The sequence below is a fragment of the Anolis carolinensis genome, chromosome 2 (genome assembly GCF_035594765.1).
Source record: "Anolis carolinensis isolate JA03-04 chromosome 2, rAnoCar3.1.pri, whole genome shotgun sequence".
NCBI classification, from domain to species: domain Eukaryota; kingdom Metazoa; phylum Chordata; class Lepidosauria; order Squamata; family Dactyloidae; genus Anolis; species Anolis carolinensis.
Window position 1 is genome coordinate 5,765,564 of NC_085842.1, and position 6,000 is coordinate 5,771,563.

Consider the following 6,000-nt stretch of genomic DNA (forward strand, 5'->3'; position numbering starts at 1 on the left):
CTATTAGTAAGATCTAGAACCGGGATTAGAAAACAACGGGTAATGAACAAAGGAGGAAAGCAGTCTGGAAAATCAACCAACCACTTCATCACATTAGGCAGGGAAGTGTGCGGCAGAAAAGAGCTCAGTCTTACTCCTTTTTTAATGAAATAGATGTTTTCCATGGAGACATGGCATAAGAAGAAGAAGAAGAAGAAGAAGAAGAAGAAGAAGAAGAAGAAGAAGAAGATGATGATGATGATGATGATGGCATTTAAAATGGTTTCCAACTGCATTTATTTTCCAGTGCAGATCCATCCAGAGAAGGGTATGGACCTTGGGAAACTATAACTCCCAGGACCCCATAGTATGGAGCTATGGTATTTATAGTGGGGTGGAAGGGCATTCATTCCATAGAATAAATGCACCAAGAGAAGAGTATGGACCTTGGGAAACTATAACTCCCGGGACTGCACAGCATTGAGATATGGCATAATGATAATGTTAATAATAATAATAATTATCATCATCATCATCATCATCATCATCATCATCCTTCTCTTCTGGCTTTCCCATGCCATATGAGGCACAGACGTATAATGGGAGGAAGGGAAGGGAAGGACATGGAAAGGCTATTTTTTTTAAAAAAAAGAAATTATTCTGGCAAAGTAAAAACTCGGTGAGCAAAAGATAATCCTTTCCCTAACAAGGGTACTTTTGGCTCCTCCCACAATCTCCCCTCCCACAAATTGGGGAAATGTTTCATTTTAAATTTGGGAGCAAAACATTAGAGGATTCGGGCGCCATCCCATTAGAGAATAGGCCATACATCCAGATCATTACCAAAAATCCAGCTCCCCACCATGTCCTGAAATGTTTGAAAAGGGTGCTGGCCCCCACACTTAAAATATCATCCAACTGCAGACTTTGGATTTCTTCTTACAGACCTATGACCTTGTCTATTTAGGCTTCTGCAAAAAATATTTAGGCTCCACGCACTTCCAACTCTAATAAGAACCAGGGAATGGGAAAGTCTTCTAGGGAAACATACCTGCATCTTGAGCATTCAACATCTCTGGGAATCCTGTTTTGTCCCCTTGCATGGCTTCATCACCTTCTTCAAGGGGGGCACCTGCCTTCTGGGGGACGTTCATCTTCTTCTGCAGGGCATTCACCCTCTTTTTCAGGGGGGCACCTGCCTTCTGGGGGACGTTCATCTTCTTCTGCAGGGCATTCACCCTCTTTTTCAGGGGGGCACCTGCCTTCTGGGGGACGTTCATCTTCTTCTGCAGGGCATTCACCCTCTTTTTCAGGGGGGCACCTGCCTTCTGGGGGACGTTCATCTTCTTCTGCAGGGCATTCATCCTCTTTTTCAGGGGGGCACCTGCCTTCTGGGGGACGTTCATCTTCTTCTGCAGGGCATTCACCCTCTTTTTCAGGGGGGCACCTGCCTTCTGGGGGACGTTCATCTTCTTCTGCAGGGCATTCACCCTCTTTTTCAGGGGGGCACCTGCCTTCTGGGGGACGTTCATCTTCTTCTGCAGGGCATTCACCCTCTTTTTCAGGGGGGCACCTGCCTTCTGGGGGACGTTCATCTTCTTCTGCAGGGCATTCATCCTCTTTTTCAGGGCTTTCACTGCTTCCTTTAGTGGATAAGTTTCAAATGCCATCAGTTCAACCAGGTTGTTTTGTAATTCATACAGCTCTTCTTGGAGCTCGCCAGGCTCCTTCTGTGAGGAATCCTTCAGGGAATCCAATTTCTCCTCCAGGATTTCCAGCTCTTCCTTCAAGGGCTTCCATATTTTCTCCTGCAACACATTTGCCTTCCTTATACACAACTTCACTTTCTTTTCCAGCATCATCAGTTTCTCCACAGGGATATCATGAAGGGTGGCCTGCAAGGCAGACACTTTCTTCCACAGAAAGACGTCCTTCAGGTTAACCATTGGGGTAACTGCGAGACCACATGCTTTCTTCCAGATGGTGTCCTCTTCTTTTGTGAGACCTGAGCTCAGTTTACAGGACAGCTTATATGCCATTGCCAACATGGCCGTTATCTCCTTCAGGGGGACTTCCCAGAGGAGACCCATCTGTTTCTGGAGAGCGTCCATCTTTGCCCTCAGTTCACCTTTCTGCTCCAGAGAGATACCCTGCACAGTGTCCACCTTCTTATGCAGGGCAGTTGTCTTCTCCTGACCCTCCTTCAGCAGGACACGCAGCAGCGCAGAGCACCAGGTGTCCTTTATAGCATCCCCCTCCTTCAGGAGGTCACCATATGTAGGGTCCATCTTCAGCAGAGGGGACTCCTGCAGAACATCCAGTGAGCAATAGAAGTTGGACAGCTCTGCCAATGTTTCTTCCCTCTGGGCAGCCTGCAGGAAGCCTTGTAGGAAGTCAGACTCTGCTTTCAATGAAGCCACCTCCACTGCTGAGAATTGGCTCAAGACTTCCTGAAGGGCAGTCATGGCCTGTAATGAGTTAAGCCATAGGGCCGACCACAAGTGCAGCACCTTCTCCTTTAGGACCTTTTCCATGTCTAGACTGATATCCCTGTACCACTCCCTCAAAAATTCTGCCTCTTTCCTCAAGGTGTCCGCCTTCTTCTGCGAGGGGTCCTTCAGTGTGTCCACCTCTTGTTCCACTATATCCAACTTTTTCAATAGATAACCACAGATGGCGCTTTTGTCTTCATCACTGAGGGAGACCTCAGTGTCCTCCTGATCCTCATCTCCATCAGGATCCTCACCTCCACTGCTCCCACTGCTGTCTCCATACCCTTCATGAGTGTCACCTCCCTCACTGATGCTCCCATGGTCCCCTTCCTCCTCTCCAGGGTCTTCCTCTGCTTCCTTTCCCTTGCTGTGTTTGGTACCAGGTCCATCACTGGATGCACCCTTGTCTTCCTCTCCATCACCATCTCCATCATGAGGCTCATGCTCACTGTCCCCACCGCTGTCTCCATCCCCTTCATGAGTGTGGCTCTCATTGTCTTCATCCTCCTCTCCAGGGTCTTCCTCTGCTTCCTTTTCCTTCCTGTATTTGGTCCCAGGTCCATCCCTGGCTGCACCCTTGTCTTCCTCTCCATCACCGTCTCCATCATGATGCTCACCCTCATTGTTCCCACCGCTGTCTCCATCCCCTTCATGAGTGTCACCTCCCTCACTGTCTCTCCCATGGTGCCCTTCCTCCTCTCCGGGGTCTTCCTCTGCTTCCTTTTCCTTCCTGTATTTGGTCCCAGGTCCATCCCTGGCTGCACCCTTGTCTTCCTCTCCATCACCGTCTCCATCATGATGCTCACCCTCATTGTTCCCACCGCTGTCTCCATCCCCTTCATGAGTGTCACCTCCCTCACTGTCTCTCCCATGGTGCCCTTCCTCCTCTCCGGGGTCTTCCTCTGCTTCCTTTTCCTTCCTGTATTTGGTCCCAGGTCCATCCCTGGCTGCACCCTTGTCTTCCTCTCCATCGCTGTCTCCATCCTGAGGCTCACCCGCACTGTCTCCATCCCCTTCATGAGTGTGGCTCCCATGGTGCCCTTCCTCCTCTCCGGGGTCTTCCTCCCCTTCTTCTCCTTGGCTGTGCCTGGTCCCAGCTCCATCCCTGGCTGCGCTGTCTCCAGAGCGCTCCCCTCCTCCAGGGTCCTGCTCCTGCCCTTCCCCGCCCTTCTCCTTCCTCCTCCTCCTCCTCCTCGGGCTCCTCCTGCTCTTCCTCTCCTGCAGGGCCTCCACCCTCTCCACCAGGGCCAGGCCCTTCTCCAGGAGGTTCAGGAGCGTCCCCTGGGCCTCCTCACTCGGCGGAGTGCCCTCTGGCTCTCCCCGGGCCTTGGCCTCCCACTGGCGCCGGGTCTGCTCCAGCTGCCTCAGGCACTCTCCCAGCGGGGTCCGCCCCACCGTCACCCTCCTCCGGAGCCTCTTCCTGCCCCGCACCGCCGCCGAGACCAGCCTCTCCCGCAGCCCCTCCGCCTCCGCCCGCAAGACACGCAGCGCCGAGGCCGAGAAGCGCTCCTCCAGCACCGCCTTCAGGCTCGTCTCTCCGGCCGCGCAACTCTCCATCTGCCCGGAGCGAAACTTCCGAGACTGAGCCACGCGCCACTCTCTCCGCCCTCCCTCCCTCCACGCCCACTGGCGAGTTAACCCTCCCCTATGCTGGGCAAAGCTTATCTGTCAGCGCCTTCTTCCTCTTTCTTTTTCATTCGCTCAGTCCTTTCTGATCTCCTGGACCAGTCCACGCCAGAGCTCCCTGTCGGCTGTCGCCGCCCCCAGTTCTTTCATGGCTGTAGGATAGGAGTGGTCCTCCAGGTCAGTCGTATGTCTGATCGGGGTATTGGGTGGCCACCTGTGCTTGACGGGGTCGCACTCCCCCTGAAGGCGCAGGTCCATTGCAGTTTGGGGGTCCTCCTGGACTCAGTGCTGACGCTTGATGCTCAGGTGTCGGCCGTGGCCGGGAGGGCCTTTGCACAATTAAAACTTGTGCGCCAACTGCGACCGTACCTCGTGAAGTCTGATCTGGCCACGGTGGTCCATGCCTTAGTTACCTCTAGACTGGACTATTGCAATGCACTCTACGTGGGGCTGCCCTTGAAGACGGCCCGGAAACTCCAACTAGTTCAACATTCGGCAGCCTTGCTTCTAACTCGAGCTAATTATAGGGAGTGGTCAACCCTCCTGCTTAAGGAGCTCCACTGGCTGCCATTCACCTTCCGGACCCAATTCAAGGTGCACGTGATCACCTACAAAGCCCTGAACGGTTTGGGACCCTCCTACCTTAGTGATCGCCTCTCCCCCTACGAACCTGCACGATCTCTTCATTCGTCAGGGGAGGCCCTCCTCTCGCTCCCACCTTCGCCACAAGCGCGGCTGGTGGGGACGAGAGAGAGGGCCTTCTCCGTGGTGGCCCCCCGGCTCTGGAACTCGCTCCCCAGGGAAATCAGGCAAGCCCCCACCCTGGTAGCATTCAGAAAGAGCTTGAAAACCTGGCTCTTTACTCAGGCCTTTAGATAAAGATTGCTCATCCCCATAGCAATCTGTATTATTATTATTATTATTATTATTATTTAACTTTATTTGTACCCCGCTAGCATCTCCCGAAGGACTCGATGCGGCTTACAAAGGCCAAGGCCTCAACACACAATATAACAATACAAACAAAGGCAAATTAAAAGAATTAAAACAGTATAAACCACAAGCAATAACAATAACAATGTATCTGTGACCATTCCTGTACTGGTTTACACTTTTTACCTATGTCAACTTGATATAGACACAGGGTCTATTCCCATCCCAATTTGCACTTCCAAGAATTTGCAGCACTTTATCAGTCACCTCATGTTTACAATATTTATATGGTGCACCTTACCCCGTCTACTTTTATAACCTCTCCATTTTAATCCATGTTTTTATTAGCTCTTGTCCTTTGTTTTTACTGGCTAATGTTTAAATTTTTATAATTTTGCATGGTTTTTGTCTATTGTTGTGTTTTATATTGCTATTGTTTTTATTCGGGCTTGGCCCCATGTAAGCCGCCCTGAGTCCCCTTTGGGGAGATAGAGGCGGGGTATAAAAATAAAGTTATTATTATTATTATTATTATTATTATTATTATTATTATTATTGTAGCACCACAGGACTGTATTCAGCCTTCCCTAAAAGGAAAGACCAAATCAAGAGGTGCAGTTCCAGACTCAATCGGCCCGACAGAGGAACACAATCAGCTGGCAAAAGAAGGTGTGTAGTTTGGTTTCTCCTCCAGCGGACAGACCTGGAAGAGCAAGATTCCTATTCTAGTGTTTGAATGAGGAATATAAACCTCTGAAAGGCTCGGACCAGGAGCGGCTTGGCTTGGCTGGTCTCTCTAACCCAGGACTGCCTCCTGGGGCTGCAAGTAGGATTCTAGAGCCTCACTTTCCAATGAATACCTAGTGAGGATGGTGGTTGTTTCAGGCTTAGGACGACCCGAATGTGACCCCGTCACAGAGTTTTCTTGGCAAGAGTTATTCCAAGGGGAGAGGCTGAGAGAGTGAGATAT